Raw genomic sequence first — 24,673 nt, forward strand, 5'->3', positions numbered from 1 at the left:
TATGTGTACACATACATTTTGGAAGAGGGAGGAGATATTCTTGAAGTTTCCTTAGTATTTATGAATAAAATATATATCATATACACATAGATGTGCATGTGAGTTTATTATAAACTTTAAAAACATAGTAACTGCAACAAAAATATAAAAAGCAAGCAAAATATTATATAAACTGTGTCACGTTTAACAAGGTTCAAATCAGAGATATCTTAACATTTTTTTTAGTATTATATATCCCTCTGGCAACCTAGTAAAATATATGAACCCTTCTTAGAACAAGGCTTTTAAATCTATAAAGTAAAACACAATGGATCATAAAAAATCAATTACATTGAAATATAATTATTAAAATATTTTTAAACAACTTCACAGATCCCAGGTATAAGGAAATGGATTATTGAACAGCAAACAAGGATGAAAATTCATATTTATCACTTTTATGACACCATAATATTCCATTTTTTAATACATTAATTCATCCCTTCCCTACAATCTAGTTGAAGAGACAACAAGCAAACAACTAATATACAAATCAAGTTACAAATGGGATAAGTAGGAAATAATTAACGGAGGGGAGGAACCAGAATTAAGAGGGGCTGAAAAAGGCTTCATATTTCATAAAATATGAAATTATAAAAGGACATCAAGGAAATCATGGGATTCAGCAGGTGGAGTTGAGGAGGGAGAGCATCCCAGGCTTGGGGGAAAGCCAGAGAAAATGCCTAGAGCCTAGAGATGAAATGAATCACTAGTGAGGCAGTTCTTCTTTCCCTTGGGAAGGTCAGAATTCTTCAGATAACATTCCTCAACTTTCTAAATCGGAACAAAAGCTGTTAATTTTTGATTTTTTTTCTTGTGTCTACTGGCTTTATGTAATGCAAAGAAGTAACTCTTGGTTGGTGGAGCAGGCAGGAGATATGGTAGAACAGGGAGGCATTAAAGTCCAAGCTACTACACTAAATTTATATATACAGCAAGTTGGTTATATCAGCATTAAAACTGCCAGGTGGTTATGTGAACAGCTGTTCTTGAAGGCCAGAGGAGAGAGCAATGAAAGAACAGCAGAGTAATTTAACAGGACAAAGCAAAAATAACAAATGTGCTCCGAACATTGGGAATTGGTCCTCAAGGGAAGTTGTCAAATAGTTAAAGGATGACACTAGCATGATAACGTCATTGTTCAGAACATGTAGCATTAAGAATTAGATTTTAAGAAAATTTTAAGCTTAATATGTTCCTTCTTGGGTATAATATACACTTATACACATACACACATATGCACACTCATATGTACATGAGAACATACATATTATATATACATGGTAGCCAGGTGATGCAGTAAATAGAGTTCTGTGACAGAAATCAGAAAGACCTGAGTTCAGATCCAGTCTCATACACTTACTAGCTTTGTGAACCTAAGCAAATCAGTTGACTTCTCTTTGCCTCAGTTTCCTCATCTGTAAAATGGAGATAATAATAACACCTACCTCCCAGAGTTGTTATGAGGATCAAATGAGTTAATAACTGTAAAGTGTTTAGCACAGTACCTAGCACATAGTAAGTGCTATAGAAATGTTATTTATTTTTATTATATACATACACATACACATATATAAATAAAATATACCCCCAAAATAAAACCTTATATTCAAATATTTAGAATCCAGAAATAGAGAAGGGATAAATGGATACTTCTCTAAATGATAATATTAACACCATTAGGGATTTTCATTAGCACCTTTCTTACTGAAATTGACATGCTGGAACAAATACAGGAGTATGTACCAGGAATTTGAGAGCATTAGAGCCCATGCCAGGATAAAATTATTTGAAAGAAATGAGACAGTTAAACCAGAAAAGAGAACATATGACATGAAAGCTATATTCAAATATTTGAAGGGCTATCACAAAGAAGACAGATTCAATTTATGCATTGACTCCATAGGGCCAAATTAGGAGACATGGACTGTGATGGAGCCATATGCAGAGGAAGAGATGCAGAGAGGCAGATTGGGAGAATATAAGCAAAAACTCACTAAATAAAAGAACTCTCCAAGGGTAAAATGATATGCCACAATAGTCAGAGGGTATTCAGGAAAGACCTGGATTGTTGATGATGTTATAAGGGTGATTCTTGGCTAGGTACATGTTGGTCTCAGAGTCTATGATTCTGGAATTAAAAAAAAAAATGACCTGGAGCTAGCTCAGCATGAATCTTCCAGATTTTCAAATGACATTAAACTCTTCCAAGTATGCTAATTCACAACTGAAGGGTATAATCTTCTGGAAGATCTTTTAAGACTGAATGAGTTAACAATAACAACAATAACATTGCTAATTAATTTCAACATGGGCAAGCATAAGAGTATGTATTTAGAGGAAAATGATAAAAATTCTGGTTATGGACTGATAGGCTCCAACTGATTGTGAATGACTTAGGAAAGAGACTTAAGAGTTACTTGAGAGTGACTGGTCCCTGAAGTAATCTATGTGCTATTAAACAGCAATCTGGAAGACTGGCAAAATTCCTGGCATGATCTGGAATGATCCTGGAAATAAAACAGAAAACATTTGTCTAGCCTTGTGCAGACTTATCACTTACGTCTGATGGAGAGTACTACACTCTGGTTGCATTTACAGAGGGCAGTAGTCAAAGTTGAAATCTTTATTTAAATAATTAGCTTTGGGAATAAAAGGTAAGCAAAATAGTTTTTTTTTTAAATTTCTGGTTGTTTTTTCCTAATGTGGACTTTACAGAGCATTTAGAATAGTGATGCCACATATATTCTACTCCAAATATGGATCTTACACCCATCTACCTTAGTATCCATCTGGGTGGTAATCTGACTAGATATACTCAATTCACTTACATTATAAAAGGATTGCATTAGTATCATAGCTGCCAGCTGGTCATGAAATGTAAGTGTTCCCAGAGGCAACAGGAAAGAAAACAGCAAGAAAAGCAATAATTTAAGATGACAAAGTAAAACTAACAAGTACAGAAATACAGATCATAAGTTTTCTCTGTCTCTCACACACATATATGCAGGAGAAAAATAACAAAACACCAACAAGACCCACCATGCCTGGAGGTGCTATTTCTGGCTTCAAAATGGGGATCTTGGGCAAATTATTTAATCTTCTTCCTTAGTTAAAAGAATAATATAATGACTTTTCTACTTTTCTTCCTGTATTTGAAGTGTGGAAAAACTGTTGATAGAGGGTTAGGAGGTTCTAGAGTTGAATCTACACTCACGCTTAATAACTGAGTGACTATAGGCAAAACGTTTAAGCTCACTGAATCTCAGTTTCCTCATCTATAAAATGGGGATAATAATAGCACCTATCTATCAGGGTTGCTGGGAGATCAAATAAGATAGCATATAAAGTACTTTCCAAATCTTAAAGGCTATATTAAAGTGAGTCAATAAAATTCTATCACCAGAACATTAAAACAAAATAGTCATAACAAGGAAAATAAAGGTCCTTGCTATATAAAAATATTCATTGCTGTTCTATTTGTAATAGCCCCAAATGAAAAATAATGTGTGTCCAAAAATTGGATGATGGCTGAACAAATTATGATATATTAAAAGAATGGAATGGAATGGTGTCATAAAAGTGATAAAATGTGGATCATACAAGGAAATATGGAAATACCTATGTGAAGTGAAAAAATGAGATTAGCAGACCCATAACTCAAAACTGCATGTAAAAGGCAAAAAAAAAAAAAAAAAAAAAAGCCAGAGGTAGTAATCTTCAGATATACCTGTAAGAAGCACGGTAGAAAATAATTTTCTTCCTTGTTTGTTGTTCAGTTTTTCTCATACCGGGGGGTCTGTGAATTTGTTTGAAAAAATGTTTTAATAACTGTTTCAAACTAATTGATATTTTTGATAATCATATGTGTTTTACAGATTTAAAAACCTTATTCTGAGAAGGGGTTCATAGGTTTTATCAGACTTCTAAAAGAGTTTATGACACTAAAAAAGGGTAAGAACCTCTGATTTAAACCTTGTTAGATATGCTGCTGAGATAGGTGGCACCGTGAATAGTGTTGAACCTGCAATCAGAAACACTTATCTTTCTGAGTTCAAATCTGACCTCAGACACTTAGTAGCTGTGTAACCCTGGGCAAGTCATTTAACCCTGTTTGTTTCAGTTATCTGTAAAATGATCTGGAGAAGGAAATGGCAAACCACTCTAGAATCCTGGTCAAGAAAACCCCAAATGTGGTTACAAAGAGTTATAACTGAAAAATCATTGAAAATGTGACACAGTTTATAAAATATTTCATTTGCTATTTTGTTTTTTTTGTTGTTGTGGTTACTATGTTTTTATATTTTGTAGTTAACTTTCAACACCCGTATATATGGATATATAATGTATATTTTATTAATAAATACTGAGGGGAGCTCTAGAATATTCCCCTCTCTCTCTCTCTCTATATATATATATGTGTGTGTGTGTGTGTGTGTGTGTGTGTGTGTGTACGTAACACACACACACACACACATGCTCACAAACATATACTTTAAGTACTAGTTTTTATGCCTGAAAGTTCATTATTATGATGGAGAGGGATGGAATAAAGCCTTTTATTGTACAAAAAGATTGAAAAATTAAATTACACATGGTCCTGGGAGAGGTGACTCACAAACTGACATGCTTCTGAGAGCAGATTTTGATAGAGAAAAGAGGGGATAGATTAGGAGAATGATGAGTTACTGAAGTCTGAATATAGTGAGGAAAGTGGTAAGAAAAGATTGGGAAGGGATATGTACAAGAATGAACCAATGTTACATAATATAAAGAATCCTGAATTTGGAATAGAAAGGCTTCAGTTCTGAATTTAATTTTTGCAACCTATCATGCCTACAACCTTGAATAAATATTTTTAAATTAATTTTATTTCATTTTTTTAATTTATGGAATAAAGCAAACATTTTAGTAGCAGTAAAATAAAAAGATGATTATGCATTACTTGCAATCTGCTGTACACAATTTGCTATTCCTTTCAAATATACAACAAAATAGTCGTGCACTTTTAAACTTTTTTCCCTCCCCCTCTCCTCTCACCCTACAGATGGCTACCATTAGAAACAAATGGGTATATAAATACAGATATATGTGTAAATATGTATGTATATGTGTGTCTGTAAAATTATTCTATACATATTTCTATTTATCAGCTTTTTCTCTAGATGCAGATAGCATCTTTCTTCATATGTCCTTTAGAGTTAATCTGGGTATTTATAATAGACAAGGTATTTTATTCCCTCAAAGTAGTTCTTAAAACAATAGGGCTATTACTGTACACAGTGTTTCCTTGGTTCTGTTCATTTTGCTTTTTCATTATTGTGTGCAATTCTTTCCATGTTTTTCTAAAATCATTGAGCTCACTATTTCTTATACCACAATTGTTTTCCATCACAATCATATATCACTACTTATTAAGCCATTGTGCAATTAATGGGCATCTCTGCAATTTCCAGTTCTTTGCCACCACAAAGAGAGCTGCTATAAATATTTTAGAACATCTAGGTTCACTTCTTTTTCCCCTAATCATCTTTGGATGTAGACCAAGTAATGGTATTGCTGAGTCAAAGGCAGTTCAATAACTCTTTGAGCATAATTCCAGATTGCTCTCCAAAATGGTTGAATCATTTTACAATTCTATCAACAATGAATTAGTATCCCAATTTTTTCACATCCTTTCCAACATTTGTCACCTTCTTCTTCTATCATTTTAGCCAGTTTGGTAGGTATAAAATGATATTTCAAGGTTGTTTTAATCTGGATTTCTCTAATCAATAATGATTTAGAACATTTTCTATGACTGTAAATTGTTTATATTTCTTCTTTGAAAAACTGCCTGTTCATATACTTTGACCATTTATCAACTGGAGAATGACTCATATTCTTATGAGTTTGACAAAGTTCTAATTACTATTTGTGAATTTCCCTCCATCTTATGTTTACTCACTATTTTCCTTCTAAGCCTCTCTTTTTACCCTATCCTGACTACCTTATCTTTTCCCCTTAGCCTCTTCTTCCTTATTTTATTCAACTCTCTAAAATTCCTTCCCTTATCTTCTCCCTCCATCATCAAAATCTTATTCAATATACCCTTTTAAAAATTCCTCCTCTCTCCCACAGTTTTCTTACTTATCTAGAAGTTCAAAAGACTAACAAGCCTCTTCAGATGTACATTTTGTTTCCTTTTCAACCCAGTTGAAAGTAAGGTTCCAAAATTACCAGCCCTCTACCTCAACCTATTTCCTCCATATTAATTCTTGTTTTCACGATCCATTTTATGAGGTGAATACTCCATTTTACCTTTTCCTACCCAATTCTGTTTTTTAGAATCACCTCATCATACGCAACTCAGCCACAACTCTTCTTTCCAACTACCTTACTAATTATAAGTTTTAAGAATACTAAGAACACTTTCATACATCATAACTAAACAGTTTAATCTTTTTTAATGCCTTGTAATTGGTCTTTAATCATTTCCTTATATTCCTTCTGGATCTTTTGTATAGTGTTTCCCATTGAGTTCTGGTCTTTTTGTTACTTGAAAGTTTTTTGGTTCTTTTAATGTCCTTTTTCATTTGGGATTACACTCACTTTGCTGGGCAAGTTATTATTGGATGCAACCCTATAAATAAATAAATCTTCAAAAATGGTATCTATAATTTGCAAAGGGTTAATGGGTCCATAGCTCCCATTCCTCCCCTCTCCCACAGTTAAAGCAAATTAAAGACAGAAGGTCCTTTACTCTTTCATACTTATCAAGACATTTCTTCATTCTTCTTCACTTTCTGTCATCAGAGTTCTATTGTCTGCATATCTGAGATTTTTGATATTCTTCCCAGCAACCTTAATTTCAGCTTTTGATTCATCCAGCCTGGCATTTTTCATGATGTGCTCTACATATAAGTAAAGTCCACATTTACATATGCCAATATGATAGCAGATTTGGACTCTACTTTATAGATCATGTAGTCCAGCCTCCCTTTTTTAGAACTTAAAAAACTGAAGCCCAGAGAAGGGAGTAGTGGTGGAAAGGACATGTTGAATATCACACAGATGTATCAGCTGTGGGATTTGAATCCAGATTTCCTGACTTCAAGTTCTATTGACTGCTCCCTCTGTACAAAGCTGCTTTAAGTAGCATGGCCAAGATTGGAGCCAAGACTGACTCTACGCCTTTTCTCACTGATCACTGCTTGCTGCTCTGGAGCAGAGAAAACTGTGATGATAAAAGCTGTATCTATCTCTGAGGCAGGAAATAGGATGGAAGGAGGAAAGGAAACAAACGTTTATTAAGTGCCTACCATGTATCAAAGTGGTACTAATCACTTTATAAATATTTCTCATTTGATCTTTATAGCCTTGGAAAGTAGGTCCTAGGATATAGTGGAGGATTAGGCAGAAAAAAAGTGAAATGCATTTATATAATGTCCTTGGATGGGATAAGAAGGATGTTTTTTCTTTTTATTGTTGTTGGATCATTTAGTCACAATTAAATGGCTAACTCACCAAAATGTCTAAAATAAATGTAATATATAATTAGACAGAGGAGGGGGGGGCACATTCTGTAGTTTATACAGCAATTCCTTCATAGCAACTCTGTTCCAAGTTTCAGGAGGTTAGATTCTATTAAGTGTGCCCTATAGATTTAAGGCAATTTGCATAGCTAAAGCCCTAGCTGCCAGACAGGAATTGAAAGGGCAAAGGAAAAGTGGTACTTGTGTTTATGCCCAGCCTCAGAAAGACTTACTGGAAACTGTAGACTTTCCCAAGGAAATACAACCTGAACTATTAAGCATGGAAAGAATGAAAGGAACTTTCTTATTCTAATTCAGTTAGATATGTGTAGCAAGTTTCCATGAAGGGGGCACAAAATGAAAGTTTTAAGAGCTGCCTAAGACATACTTTTGTATGTCATCCAGGTGCTGTGTATACTCTGCCTCAATTCGAATTAATGAGGGAGTTTAATATCCACATAGATACTCATTTAAACTTCCTAACTTCACATATCTCAGCTTTGATTTACTTGCTAATTCACCCCACCACAGTCACATATGGGATTAGTTAGACAGAGATATTGCCATTACCCACCAATATTCCATTTCTCTAATTAGTATTTCTTTTATTCCCAAATCTGACCCTAATAACCTCCTATTACTTCACTTCCCTTATATATCCCATCTGTCCTAAGTCTTTCTTCTTTCTTTTTTTAACATTGTTTATTTTTTAAATTATTTTTTAATAATTTTTTAAAAATTATTTATTTTTAATATTCTAATTTTTTAATTTTTGAGTTCTAAATTCTCTGTCTCTTTGCACAAGCACCAATAAGGCAAGCAATATGATAACAATAATATATGTGAAGTCATGCAAAACATATTCTTATATTAGCTATGTCACAAAAAGCAAGAAAAATAAGAGTAAAAAAACATGCTTCAATTTGCGCTCATAATTCAACAGTTCTCTTTCTGGAAGTAGATGGCATTTTTTCATGACTAGTCTTTCAGAATTGTCTTGAATCATTGTATTAATCAGAGCAGCTAAGTCTTTCACAGCTCGCAATCATTATAATACTAATACAATTATGTGCAATGATCTCCTGGTTCTGCTCACTTCACTTTGAATTAGTTCATATAATTCTCTCCAGTTTTTTTCTGAAATGACGCCCCATCATTTCTTATAGCACAAGAGTATTTCATCATAATCATATATCACAGCTTCTTCAGCCATTATGCAATTCATGTGCATCCCCTCAATTTCCAGGACTTTGCTACAACAAAAGAGCTGCTTTCAATATTATTGTGAATACAAGTCTTCTCCTTTTTCTTTGATCTGTTTGGGATATGGATCTAGTAGTGATATTGCTGGGTTGAAGGACATGCGTAGTTATATAACCCTTTGGGCATAGTTTCAAATTGTTTTACAGAATGATTGGACCAGTTCACAACTTTACCAACAGTTCATTAGTGTACCCATTTTCCCATATCACCTCTAGCATTTGTCATTTCTGATAACGGGGACTTGGTACCTCAAAGTTGTTTTAATTTTTATTTCTCAAATCAATGTGATTTAGAATGTTTTTATATGACTATATATAGCTTTGATTTCTTCTTCTGAAAACAACTTGTTCACATCCTTTGACTATTTACCAATTGGGAAATAGCTGTCATTTTTTGTAAATCTAACTTGGTTCTGTATATACTTGAGAAATGAGGCCTTTATCAGAAACACTTGATGTTAAATTTTTGATATTTCTTCATTCTCTATGGTACCTTTTAAAGTAAAATGTTGTTTCCCTGATTATCTCTTTTAAAGATATATTACATATATATATATAAAGATAAATAAAGATATAAAATCATTTTTATTGCGACTGAGATCTTGATTGATTGCTAACTCTGACTTCTTTTTTTTTTTACTTTAGCTGAAGCACAACAGATATTTTTTCCAGTTCCTTAACTCTGTTATGTCTTTCTGTTTCAAGTGTGTTTCATGTATGGAACATATTGCTAGATTCTGTTTCCTAATTAATTCTGCTATCTGCTTCCATTTTATGGGTGAGTTAATCCCATTTGTATTCACAGTTATGATCACTGTGCATTTCCCTTCATCTATTTTTTTCTGTTTATCCTTCTCCTTATCTTTTTGTCCTGTCCCTCCTCAAGAGTATATTTTGCTTCTGGTCACTGCCTCTTTATTTCACTCCCTTTTATCACTTCCCCTTCTCTTATCCCTTTCTCTTCCTACTTCTATGTTGAGTAAGATAGATTTTCATGCACAACTGAATGTGTATATATGTACACATACAAACATATATATCTATATCTATCTATCTATCTATCTATCTATCTATCTATCTATCTATCTATCTATCATCTATCTATCTATCTATCTATCTATCTATCTATCTATCTATCTATCTATCTATCTATCTATCTATCTCCTGTTAGCACCAATTCTAATGAGAGTGAGGTTACCCATCTTTCCCCCCTGTCATTTCCCCCTCCATTATAAAGTTCGTCCTAGTGTGAATCTTTTATGTAAGATAATTTTCTCCATTTTCCCTCACATTTTCCCCTTTCCCCAGTTCATTCCTCTTTCTCATCCCTTCATTTTTTTGAGATCATTCACCATAATTGTCTCATATTCATACCCTCTGTCTATATAAACTCATTTTATCTGCCTTGATAATGATAAAGTTCTTAGGGGTTATATGTTATCATCTTCCTATATAGTATTGTAAATAGTTTAACCCTACTGAGTGTCCTATGGCTTGTCATTCCCATTTTTTTTAATGCTTCTCTTGAGTCTTGGCTTTGAATGTTAGATTCTCTATTCAGTTCTCATCTTTTTCAATATGATTGGAAGTTGTCTATTTCCTTAAATATTCATTTCTTTCCTGAAGAATTATACTCAGTTTTTCTGTGTAGTTACTCTTGGTTGTAATCCTAGCTCCTTTGCCTTTCTGAATATCATATTCCAAGCCCCTGTTCCTTGAATGTAGAAGTTGCTAAATCCTGTGTAATCTTGACTCTGGTTCCATGATTTTTGAATTGTTTCTTTCTGACTATTTGCAGTATTTTCTCCTTGGTCTGGAGGTTATGGAATTTGGCTTCAAGATTCCTGGATGTTTTCATTTTGGGATCTCTTTCATGAGTTGATTGGTGGATTCTTCAATTTCTATTTTGCCCTCTGGTTCTAAGGTATCAGGGAAGTTTTCCTTGATAATTTCTTGAAGTATAATGTCTAGGATTTTTTTTTTTTGGGGGGGGATGATTTTCCAGTAGTCCAATAACTGTCTCTCCTTGATCTGTTTTTAAGATGTTAATTTTTCAGTATTTTGGGGACCCATTTTCTCATTTCTTTCCCCATTTTCCCTCTACTATTCTTATCTTTTTACTTAGCTCTTCTAAGAATTCTTTCTTATTTATTATTTTATATTTTTAAAAATTTATTTATTTTTAGTTTTCAACAATCATTTCCACCAGATTTTGAGTTCCAAGTTTTCTTCCCATCTCTCCCTTTCCCCCACCCCAAAACGTCATGCATTCTGATTACCCCTTCCCCAAATCTGCCCTCCCTTCTTTCACACCCCTCCCTTCCCTTATCCCCATCTTCTCTCTTTTCTTATAGGGCAAGATAGATTTCTATAACCTATTACCTGTGTTTCTTATTTCCCAGTTGCATGCAAAAACAATTCTCAGCATTCCTTCCTAAAACTTTGAGTTCCAGCTTCTCTCCTTTCCTCCCTCCTTACCCACTCCCACTGAGAAGGCAAGCAATTTAATATAGGCTATATATGTGTAGTTACACAAAAGACTTCCATAATAGTCATGTTGTGAAAGACTGACTATATTTCCTTCCATCCTATCCTGCCTCCTATTTATTCTATTCTCTCTTTTGACCTTGTCTCTTCCCTAAAGTGTTTACTTCTAATTACTCCCTCCTCCCATTTTCCCTCCCTTATGTCATCCCCCCAACACCACTTATCCTTTTCTGTCCTACTTTCATGTAATGGAGGATAGATTTTTGTATCAAGTTGAGTGTACGTGTTATTCAGTCCTTAAGCTAAATGCAATGAGAGTAAGCTTCAATGAAGAAAAGCTTCACTTTTCCCCTCTCACCTCCCCACTTTCCCTTTATGTTGAAAAAGTTTTTTCTTGCCTCTTTTATGAGAGATAATTTGCCCCATTCCATTTCTCTCTTTCTCTTCCTAGTATATTCCTCTCTCACCCCTTAATTTTATTTTCTTAGATACTGTCCTTTCCTATTCAGCTCACCCTATGCCCTCTGTCTATATGTGTGTGCATGCGTGTGTGTGAGTGTGTGTGTAATCCCTCCAACTACCCAAATACTGAGAGACTTTCAAGAGTTACAAATATTATCTTTCCATGTAGGAATGTAGACAGTTCTACTTTTGTAAGTCCCTTATGACTTCTCTTTCCTGTTTACCTTTTCATGTTTCTCTTGATTCTTATGTTTGAAAGTCAAATTTTCTGTTCAGCTTTGGATTTTTCATCAAGAATGCTTGCAAGTCCTCTATTTCATTGAATGACAATTTTTTTTCTTGAAGTATTATACTCAATTTTGGTGGGTGGGTGATTCTTTGTTTTAATCCTAGTTCCTTTGACTTCTGGAATATCATATTCCAAGCCCTTCTATCCCTTAATGTAGAAACTTCCAGATTCTGTGTTATCCTGATTGTATTTCCACAATACTAGAATTGTTTCTTTCCAGCTGTTTGCAATATTTTCTCCTTGAACTGAAAACTCTGGAATTTGGCTACAATATTCCTAGGAGTTTCTTTTTTTTGGATCTCTTTCAGGAGGTGATTGATAGATTCTTCCAATATTTATTTTACCCTCTGATTCTAGAATATTAGGTCAGTTTTCCTTGATAATTTCATGAAAGATGATGTCTTGGCTCTTTTTTTTTTTTTTGATCATGGCTTTCAGGTAGTCCCATAATTTTTAAATTGTCGCTCCTGAATCTATTTTCCAGGCCAGTTGTTTTTCCAGTGACATATTTCACATTATCTTCCATTTTTTCATTCTTTTGGTCTTATTTTTTAATTTCTTGGTTTCTCTGAAAGTCTTTGGCTTCCATCTGCTCCATTCTCATTTTTAAAGAACTATTTTCTTCAGTGAGCTTTTGAGCCTCCTTTTCCATTTGACTAATTCTGCTTTTGAAAGCATTCTTCTCCTCATTGGTTTTTTGGACCTCTTTTGCCATTTGAGTTAGTCTATTTTTAAAGGTGTTAATTTCTTCAGCATTTTTTGGGTCTCCTTTAGCAAGCTGTTGACTCTCTTTTCATAATTTTCTTCCATTGCTGTCATTTCTCTTCCCACTTTCTCCTCTACCTTTCTTATTTGATTTTCAAAATCTCATTTTGAGCTCTTCCATGGTATGAGACCATTGCATATTTATTTTGGAGGTTAGGGGTGCCTTGGCTTTTATGTCTTTCTCTGGTGGTATGCATTGTTCTTTCTCATCTTAAAGGGTGGAAGAAGATAGCTGTTCACCAAAAATGTAACCTTGTGTAGTTTTAATTTTTTCCCCTTTTTTGGCATTTTCTCAGCCTGTTACTTTACTTTTGAGTCCTTTGTCAAGTGAAGGGTATACTCTAGGCACCTGTAAGTTCCCAGTTCCTCCAAGGTGGCACATTCAAGGGAGAGGAGTTTACTCCTCTCCTGGTCTGCACTCTGGTCTGGAAGCAACCACAAGCTTGTCTGCTCAGAACCTTTGAGTAGAATTCCCTCTCCAGAGCCTCCACCAGCTCCACTAGCCAGTGCTCCTCTTCACCCCCAGAGCTCCCCTCAGTGCTGAGACCCAGATCAGCAGCTCAATTCCCCCAGTGTCTTTAACCTGAGGGCTCCAAAAATGGATGCTGCCACTGCTTTGGGCAGGGGCCAGTTGGTATTCCCTTCTCACCCAGGTGAAAGAGGTTTCTCACTAACCTTTGAAGCTGTCTTTGGAGTTTGTGGGTTGAGGAATCTGGAAACCTCAGCTGCTTGCCTGGGATTCTGCCCCATGAAGCCTGTTCTAGTCCTGTTGCTGGAGAGCTGCACAGTCAAGGTTGGACTGCGCTCTGCTCCAAGCTGGCACAATAGACTTTTCCTGTTGGCCTTCCATGCTGTCTGGGGCTGGGAAACTCTTTCACTCTGTCCTTTTGTGGATTATGCTGCTCTAGAATTTGTTTAGAGTAACTTTTTACAGGTATTTTATGGGATGTAGGGCTTCCTCAGGTCCGTCCTTCTACTCCACCATCTTGACTCCACCCTCTTCCAAGAATTCTTGTTGGGCTTATGTCCTTGTAATATTATTTTGAAGGCTTTGCTTGTAGCTGTTTAGATATTATCTTTTTCTGAATTTGTGTCTTGATCTTCCCTGCAGCATTGTAGCTTTTTATGGTTGAGGGCTCCTTTTTAGCTCATTTTCAGCTCATTTCTTGACCGACTTTATGTTAATGTTGAGCTCTACTCAACTTGGGGTGGGAAAGTATTGTGCCAAACTTCAGTTTTTTTCATGCTGATGTTTTCAGAGATAGTTCTGGAGGTCTGCAGTCTTTCATGAGGGATTTCAGTGCTTCCAAGATGGTATGATTCAAGGAGAGGTGTGGTCATTGTTTTCCTGATCTGTGTTCTTGTATTTACTCGAGAAGAGGCCATGAGTTTCTGTAGTCATAAGTGCTATTGCTCCTCTTTACCTTTGGACTGTGACCAAGTCCCTTGCCCTCCTGTATCTAAAAGTGCTAGTGCTTCTCTCTTCCTTGGAACTGTGACTAGAGCTTCTTCTCCCTTATATCCAACCACAAATTCTCCTCCATGACCTAGAACTGCAACCTAGAATTGTGTATGGGCAATAGAGTTACCAAGCAGCAGCAAACCTGCATCCTGTGCCAACAAAGTATCCTCTGTAATCTCATTCTGACCGGTTATCAGATCCCCTTACCATCTCTGGGCTAAGAGCTCCTGAAGCTGCTGCTTCCACTGTCACAGACACCTCTGAAGTTCATGGCTGGTGGTGCTCCTGCATGTACTCCAGGCTAGTCCTCACCATGGTGTCATAGACCTCCCTTAGTGACCTCCAGATCATCATGACCTCCCTGACCTTGGGCTTGAAAAATGTTTCTTTCTGACTGTTAGCTGACTCTGCTACTGCAGAATTAGATTTGAGGCATTACTATAAATTTGTTTGACAGGGAATGTTGGGAGAGTTCAGCTGAGTTGCTATTTTTACTCAGCCATATTGATTCCAGCTCCTCCCTAAATCTAGTCTCCTTTGTAGAGATCTCTAATCCTTCTACCCCTCAGTACTTTCTCAAACTTCTGCTTAGACCTTGCCTTCCTCCATCCCTAATCTCAGTCCAACAGTTAGCCATTATGACTCAACATTGTTCTCTGTTCTTGAATCACTTTTCCCTTTGTCCTATCAACACCTTCTCTTGTTGTACCATGGCCTGAGTTACTACCACAATTTTCCACTTTGAGTCAAGTGCCACCGAAGATAACTGGAGAAAGACTGAATTTATAGCAAATTCAATCTCAGCTGGGCCCTGTGTAGCAAGGCAGTTCTTTTATTCCTCTCTAATTGATTTCCTATTTTATTCTCCACAGAAACTATTTCAAATCTTTTGCTTCTTCAAGTCTCCAATACCCCCTCTCCTTTCGGCTGAGCATCCTGCCTCTTACTTCCTCAGATAACTGAGGCCATTTGACCTGAGTTTTTTCTTCTATGATTCTCTTTATCTCAGAATTGTTTACATCATCTCCTATTCTCTCCTTTTCTCCATCAGTCCCTGAAAAAAGAAATGGTGCTTTTCCTTGTCAAGGTCACTTAATTCATACACACATATACACATATGCACACATGTATGCATGCAAATGTACACACATACCATATATATACATATACATACATGCATATACTTGATCATGTCCCTTCCATCTTCTCTAGCAAAACATATCTTCAGTCATCCACTCCTATCTTTTGTCTTCAAACTCTCCATATTTATTGACTGACTCCTTTCTTACTGCCTACTAGCATGTCCACATCTCTTAGTCCTTATCTCATTCCTTAACCCACTATACTCTGGCTTCTAATTTAATCACTCAAAGGACACTACTCTACAAGTTACAAATCATATCTTAATTGCCAAATCTGATGACCTTTTTGGAAAATTACCTAACTGAATAGAGAGTCAATGAAATATATCATCTGTCAACTGGATATGCTGACTAGAAGTCAATAAATTCAGTGACTGACTGAAAAGAAACAGTAAGCTTATTTGAAGCTAGTATGGAAACCATCCTCTGTAAAAAGACTTCCTGAAGAGAAGTTTAGTCTTGCCTTAAGTAGAACTTGTGACCTCATTTACAGATTCCTTTGTAAAAGTTACACTGGTCATAAATAGAATTCTATGGCAATTTAGTTCCAATAGGTATCATCTTTCAAGAGAGAGGGAGAAGTAGCGAAGGGAGGACCATTTGCCATGCATTTGGCAAGAAATGTTTGTCTGGTGGGATAAAGGAGGTAAGCATAGAGAAACCTTTATAATTCTTACCAGAGTAACCTGTTATTCATGCCATCTACTCAAGAACATGAAAGAGGAGAATGATTCACAATTTGTTTTACAACTGTGATTGAGGGCAGTGTCCTTGTGTTGTTTTTCTCCTTTAGTCTTTTCTCCATTATCTTCTTTTTTGACCTAGCTGCTGCATTTGCTTCTGTTGACCACCCTTGCCTACTGGATATTCTCTTATCTCTGGGTTTTTGTGTCATTACTCTCTCCTGATTTTTCTTTCTGCTTGACTCCTTAACCTCCTTTACTGATTTATCATCCATATCATGCCCCCCAAAAGAGATACTCCCAAAGGTTCTGTCATAAGTTCCTTTATATTTTCCTCCACAATCTCTTTTTAGAAACTTGATCAGTTACCACAGGTTTAAATAGCAGCTTTGTGCAGAAGACTCTTGGGGCTATATCCAACTTCAGGTCATGAGATTCGCTCCTGGCTCACCAATTTCCTAATAGACACTTCAAACTGGATGTCCTCAAGACATCCTCAGTCTTCTACATGTCCAAAACTGAATTTATTATCTTTTCCTACAAAGTCTCCTTCTGCTTTTCCTAACTCACTTTAGAAGAAAAGACACCACCATCTTTCTAGTAACCCAGGTTCACAACCTCAATATTATCCTGGACTCCTCATTTTCCCTCACCTCACATATGAAATCAGTTGCCAAATCTTGCCCTTTCTACCTTGCCCTTTCACATCCAGCCACCTTTATCTACCTATACTGACACCACATTAATTCAGGTTTCTCAAATCTCTTACTATTTTAATACATCCTGCATACTACTGACATAGTCATTTTCCTTCAACACATATCTGATCATATCATTCCCCTATTCACCAATTTCCTGTGATTTCCTATTGCTCCTAGAATGAAATTGTAAACTTTTCTGTTTAGTTGTTGAAAGCCTTCAAAATCTAGATTCAACCTGTTTTTCCAGCTTCAATGGACTTTAGTATCCCTTCCTGCACATTTCAATCTAGAAAAATTCTCTCTTCCTCTCCATTCTTTACAAATGACACTTCATCTCCTGTTTCTGTGCCTTTGCACTGTCTATATCACATTCCTCCATATCCCCCCTTTACTTCTTCCTCATGTAATCTCTATCTTCCTTTAAGATGCAACCTAAACACCATCTGATACTTGAGGTTTTTCCAAATTCTTCTGACTGCAGTACCCCACCTCCCTACTTAATTACTTTGTATATATTTATATTTTCCTTATATTTTTGATGTATATATGTTTACTTACACACACATCCTCCATACTAGAAATTAGGATCTTTTTTATTAGAGATTGTTTCATTCTGTGTTCTATGTCCTTAACATCCAGAACAGTGCCTGTTACATAGTAAGTACTTAATAATTTCCTATTGATTGATTAATATTAAACCCTTAAGCATGTTGGCTTAGAGAGTCCCAATAAAAGAATGACCTCTCCTCCAACCCCTGCTCATGGAAGAAGTCATAGTAACAGATGACACCTCTAGCAAATGATATTAGTGGCATAGCGGATAAACAGCAGCAACTCTAAGGGTGGAGATAAAAGACAGCTCTGGAGGCTGAATGGAATTGTAGTGGCAAAGACAGTCTGAGGACCATGGCTAGGGAGTGGTGAGAAGTAGACCCAAGAAGCAGAGAAGTAGTTCTAGTTACTGGGGGATTGAATTTGGAGAGGTGTTGCTTCCATGTCATGAACCTTTCTTACCTAGGAATAGTAGCTTTCTGGAGAATGTTCCCTTTTCTACCTATGTGGGAATCTCTGTAGGAGTTAGCACATTGTATTTTGGGTTGGGAGAGCTGAAAATGATTTTGCTACTTGATTTTCCCTTTTTATTTGATTTGCCATTCTGTCCTAATTAAATGACTTGCTCCTTGATTTGTACTTCTTTCCTGGTCTACTGGCAGAGAATGTGATAGATAGGGTCTGAAGACATATTTGCATAAATCACAAATGAAACCTGGTATAGCACCCAGTTTCAGTCAAGCAGCTTTTTAATAATACACATTATCATCCCCTCTTCACAAATCAGAAAACTGAGTCTCAGACAGTTTAAGTGGATTGTCTATGTTAACCCAGTTTGTAAGAGCCAGGATTCAAGCCCAGGTCTCCTGACTTCAGGAAAAATGATCTTTCCAATAAATTGTGTACCTTATGGTTCTTGCCTCTAGTCACAAAGTAAGTGGTGCAAACCCAATTCAAAGCACTGCAGCTATTTTTCAGAAAATCATTCCTCTAGTTTCCAACATCCACTTGTTAAAGACTTCCTTAAACATTCTCTTCAAAAATGAAAATACCCTCCCACCCCTTGGGATTGGGAAAAACATTAAACTGTAATCAGCTAGTTACACATTGTTTTGAAATAATATATAAAATACTTGAGATCTGGGCCCTGAGGGAATAGGAAGGTGCCTTTGTTTTCTGTTTTGTTTTGTTTTGTTCTGCAGAGAAGGAGCAGGCAGGAAGAGAAGGATAATTTTAGAACAAATACTTATTTGAGGTCAGTGAGGATACTGGAGAGAACGAGACTATGACTTTTTAATTAGAAAGCAGGATAGCACCAAAGTCAAATGTCACCTATTTTCTATTTGCCATCTCTACCTAAGGTCATCTTTTTCAGCAAATATTTAAGTGCCTACTATGAGGCTGAGTAAATTGACTGATTTACTGTGTGTGTAGTGAATTTGTTAGCTCTCAGCCTCCAGCTCCAACCACTCCTATGGTCGTGTCCTCAGGAGCACAAATCAACTTGGACACTTCATTCTATAAGTATTTAGTGCAATTTTATTCACCATTCAAAGTGTGTCTTATCAAATGAAGAGGTCAGTATGTACCCCAAATCTAACTTGACCTGGTTTCTCATTGTTAAAGAATCCATACCCCACCTGTACAGAGATTACCCCACTTTCTTTTGTTCATGACCCCAGAAAATAACTGATTTTTTTCCTCTTCCATAGAATTTCACTAGTGGCCACATGTACCTCGGTTCTGAAAATCTCCCTTGCTTGTAGAAAAATCCCCCAAAATAATAATCTCTAACAACTGCAACTATGAATTGGTTTTGTCTCCTCTCCTTCTTGTTGTTAATAAATATTATCTCACCTAATATGTGGCCAGACTCAGTTCCCCTAACCTTTAGGGTTTAAAGTTCTGACTGTTGTTTCCAAAAGTAGTTTTCAGACCATCACACAGAATATTATATATCAAATGTTCTAAGTTGAAGGTTTTTAAAAAATATATAATTTATTTTTCAGTTCTCAACATTCACTTCTATAAGAATTTGAATTCAAAATTTTCTTCCCATCTCTCTCCAACCCCACCCCAGGACAGCATGCACCCCATCTACCCCTTCCTTCAGTCTGTCCTCCCTTCTCTTACCCACCTTTCTTCCATCCCCCTTCCCCTCTATTTTCCTGTAGGGCAAAATAGATTTCTATACTCCATTACCTGTATAGCTTAATTTCCAGTTGCAAGCCAAAACAATTTTTAACACTCATTATTAAATCTTTGAGTTCCATATTCTCTCCCTCCCTCCCCACCCATCTTTATTGAGAAAACAAGTAGTTCAATATAGGTCATACATGTGTAATAATGCAAGGTGCTTCCACAATATTTATGTTGTAAAAGACTAACCACATTTCCCTCTATCCTATCCTGAACCTCATTTATTCCATTCTCTCCCTAGACCTGTTCTGCAATCCCTTTCCCCAATTTGCTGTCCCTTCCATTATCTGCCCTTTCCTATCCCCTTCCCCCTTGCCTTTCTACAGGGTAAAATAGATTTCCATATCCAATTGAGTGTGGGTTATTCCCTCCTTAAGCCAAATTCCATGAGAGTAAGGATCAATTATTTCCTTTCATCTCCTCTCTATTCCTCTCCATTGTAGAAGCTCTTTCTTCCCTCTTCTTTGTGAGATGATTTGCAGCATTCTACCTCTTCTTTTCTCTTACTCCTAGTACATTCCATTCAAAAGTAAATTTTATGTTAAGGTATTCTCCCTTCATATTCAGCTCACCCTGTGCCCTCTCTCTACATACATATACATACATACACACATGTACATATGCATATATAATACACATACATATTACCCATACACATATACACACATACATACACACACACGTATTCTCTCTAACTATGCTAATACTGAAAAAGGTCTCATGGGTTACAAAAAATATCTTTCCATGGAGGAATGTAAAGATTTCAACTTATATGAGTTCCTTAAAGCTTCTCTTTCCTGTTTACCTTTTCATGTTTATCTTGATTCTTGTATTTGAAAGTCAAATTTTCTATTCAGTTCTGGTCTTTTCAACAAGAATACTTAGAAGTCCTCTATTTCACTGAAATTCCCTTTTCCCCATGAAGTATTGTACTCAGTTTTTCTGGGTGGGTGATTCTTGGTTTTTATCCTATCTCCTTTGACCTCTGGAATATCATATTCCAAGCCCTTCAATCCCATAGTGTAGAAGGTGCTAGATCCTGTGTTATCCTGATTGTATTTCCACAATACTTGAATTGTTTCTTTCTGACTGCTTGTAATATTTTCTCCTTGACCTGAGAATTCTGTAATTTGGCTATAATATTCCTAGGAATTTTCCTTTTCACATCTCTTTCAGGAAGTGCTAGGTGAATTCTTTCCGTTTCTATTTTACCCTCTGTTTCTAGACAATAAGGGCAGATTTTCTTGAAAATTTCTTGGAAGATGATGTCTAGGCTCTTTCTTTGACCCTGGTTTTCAGGTAGACCAATAATTTGTCAATTATCTCTCCTGGATCTATTTCCAGGTCAGTTGTTATTCCAATGAGATATTTCATATTGTCTTCTATTTTTTCATTCTTTTGGTTTTGTTTTGTAATTTCTTTGTTTCTCATCAAGTCATTAGCTTCCATCTTCTCCATTCTAGTTTTTAAAGAACTATTTTCTTCAGTGAGCTTTTGAACCTCCTTTTCCATTTGGCTAATTCTGCTTTTTAAAGCATTCTTCTCCTCATTGATTTTTTGGACTTCCTTTGCCATTTGGGTTGGTCTATTTTTAAAGGTGTTATTTTCTTCAGCACTTTCTTTGGATCTCCTTTAGTAAGCTGTTGACTTGCTCTTCATGATTTTCTTGCATCACTCTCATTTCTCTTCCCAATTTTTCCTCCAACTCTCTTATTTGATTTTTAAAATTCTTTTTTGAGCTCTTCTGTGACCTGAGACGATTGCACATATTTTTTGGAGATTTTGGATGCAGAAGCCTTGACTTTTATGTTTTCCTCTGATGGTATGGTTTGTTCTTCCTCATACAAAAGGATGGAAGAAATACATTTTCCCTATGGAAGTTACCTTCTATAGTCTTATTTTTTTCCCTTTTTGGGGCATTTTCCCAGTCAATTACTTGACTTTTGAGTCCTTTGTCAAGTGGATGGTATACTCTAGGGACGTTTAAGTTCTCAGTTCCTCCAAGGTGGCACTATCAAGAGAGAGGAGTTTACTCCTCTCCTGGCCTGGGTTCTAGTCTGGGAGCAACCACAGGAACGCTTTTCTGCCCAGAATCTGCAAGTAGGATTCCCACTCCTGAGCTTCCACCAGCTCTACCACACCAGGCCCATAACTCAGGACTGAGATTCAGATCAGCTGCTCAATTTCCCCAGGGTCTTTAGGCTGAGGGCTCAAAAATGGATGCTTCTACCACTGTAGTTGCTGCTGTACTGGGTCTGGGTCTGGGGCTAGACCAAGCTCCCCTCTCACTCAGGTGAAAGAGCTTTCTTACTGACCTTTCAAACTGTCTTTGGTGTTTGTGGGTTGAGAAATCTGGAAAATTCATCTGCTACCTGTGATTCTATGCCCTGAAGCCTGCTCCAGTCCTTTCTGTGCCACACTGCATGGCCTAGGCTGGGCTGTGCTCAGCTCCATGCCTGGTGTGATAGACCTTTGCTGTTGACCTTCTAAGTTGTCTTCGACTGGAAATCTCTTTCACTTAGTTGTTTTGTGACTTCTGATGCTCTAAAATTTGTTTAGAGTCATTTTTACAAGTATTTTATGGGTTGTGGGGGTAGAGCTAGAGTAGGTCTGTCTTTCTACTCTGCCATCTTGCCTCCGCCCCTCAAACTGAAGTTTTTTGAAGCAGATGATTCTTGAGTAATAAGCTTATCCTGCTTATTTTCCTTTTTTAAAATCGAATTTATAATTTAATTCTTGGAGGGAAGTCCTAGTGAGAAATTTCCTTCTATCAATTCAGACTGACAGCCAATCTTCATCATATAGTCACAGAGGGTTAGTTAGAGTCTAAAAGGCTAACTGTCTTGCAAGGATCTCACAGATAGTATGTATATAAAATTCGAATTCCAGACTTTTTGGCTACAAACTTAATTCTCTGTCTACTATAACAGTTTGCTTTTTCTTCTTGTTTGTCTCTAGTGTTTGCTTGGCTTTCTTCTCATTGAATACACCATATAATCTGTAGCCACCAATTCTTGAAATTCTACAGTTCCTAAAAATATTCCAGTGTGCTTCCATATCCTTACCCTATCCTACCTGAACTTAAGGACTAACCTGTGTAATTATGGGCCAATCACTTAATTTCTCTAGATCTCAATTTCCTCATCTGTATAAAAGGATAATGATTATACTTTCAATTGACTTCCTAGGTTCTTGTAAAAAAATATTCTGTAGACTGCAACATCATGTGGACTTCAGGACACTGTGTACATTTGAACTTTCAGTATTACAATAGGCTCCAAATGGGAATAGGTACATTTACTTATAAGTGAAGAGAGGCAACTTGTTGTTGCTAAGGTCATGAACTGAGACTAATACTCACAGCCCCTGTCTCTTATGAATGAGCAATGAATCTCCTATCCTTATCCTATATATTTCTATATTTATCTCTATCTCATCATCTTTCTCTCCATCTCTGTCTCTGTATTATAAATTTCTCTCTCTCTCTCTCTCTTTCTCTGTCTCTCTGTCTCTCTCTCTCTTTCTCTCTCTCCCTCTCTCTGTGTCTGTCTCTCTCTCTCTCTATCTAATCTATCTATCTATCCATCTATCTGTAATGCATGTATGCTCCCCTCCTCCATTTCCAAAGTGTTAAAAGGGGGTGGGGATGGTTATATGTGTAATTTACACATCTCAATCACTCATTTGCACTTGCCAAAGCAGCTACAAGTTTGTACTTGCAGCTGTGGAACTCAGCTCAGGAATGCCTAATTGACATGCACAACTGAACACTAGATACCAGCATCACATTGTAGAAAAGGGCAATGGCCTGGCTTTTTGCTGCCTTTTCTAGTAATGCTCCTGAACCAAAGGAAACAGAGGTAAAAACACTCCTGGTATAAATAGTTGCCATAGGGACAGGAGTTGGGATTTCCTGAGAAATATTATTGCAAATAACAAAATAGCAATTCAGCAGATGTCAGAGGTCCAGGGCTCACTGAAGCAACAGTCAGACTAGACAACTGCTCAACCCATTCTATGAGGTTTTTTTCTCCTCCCAGTTATTTCAAGGTGATGGACTGATAAATGTGAAGCAAAGGTTATTGTTTTTGTTTGTGGTCTCTTAATAACTCTAAATCCTTTGCTGAGCCCTCAACATCCAAACTTCCTGGCCAGGCCTTCTGTTCAATAGAATGGTAGAGGACAGACAGAAAGATTATTTGTAATCCAGGTGATATTGAAAGTCCAGAAAACCAAGAGTCCCAGGTGAAGCTATTGAACACAGATAAAAATATTAACAAATGGATGAGTGGAATATGGTGGAGTGAACTGAAAGTGCTCTCATGCTCCCATGTTGATGTTCAAAAACACAGAGAATATTGGCCCAGGAAAAATCCTGGAATAGTGGAGCCAGTAGAAAGGGTGCAGCAATCTTTTCGCTTGGGAGCCTTGGGAAATTGACAGGAAGGGTCCCTCTTACTGTGGCTGAAAGGGACCAATACAAGACTGGAGGTGTCCCAGCAAGCCCCACCTCATCGAATCTGGAGGAGATCCTGAACCTCAGGGAGGTGGAGCCAGTAAACATCAACACCAGGATCCCAAGCATGCCTTAACACAGCTAGGGGAATTGGGCAGACACCAGTACAGATGGGGTTCACCAGTTGCTGAACCCGATCATTTTCAGGTGCAGCCCTAGAGGAGGAGGAGAACTCTAGTGGCAGACCACCTTTCCCCCATACCTCACTCCATGAGCTCAGTGTAATCCTGGGGAAATTCAGATAGACTTCATCTGACCTTGGCCTTGGCACACAACAGTCAGCTCAGTGCTAAGTAAACTGCAGCATTACATAGCTTCTAGTTGAAAGAATCAGAGGTCACAGCACACAAAGCCAGTAACCAGGCCCCTAGATCCCAGCTCAAGAAATGTGGGACAGAGCCCCTTGTGCCCCAGAAACAGAGATCCACTTTAAAGGCCAAGTAAAAGGCAATCACCTTGAGCAAGAAACAAATTAGAAAAGCAAAAACCATAGACTCTTATTATGGGGAAAAGAAAGATCAAAATACACATTCAGAAGAGGACAGCATTGACACTATACCCACACCTGAAACCTCCAAAAGGAACATGAACTGGCCTCAA

This window comes from Notamacropus eugenii, chromosome 5, assembly GCF_028372415.1.
Source record: "Notamacropus eugenii isolate mMacEug1 chromosome 5, mMacEug1.pri_v2, whole genome shotgun sequence".
Classification (NCBI taxonomy): domain Eukaryota; kingdom Metazoa; phylum Chordata; class Mammalia; order Diprotodontia; family Macropodidae; genus Notamacropus; species Notamacropus eugenii.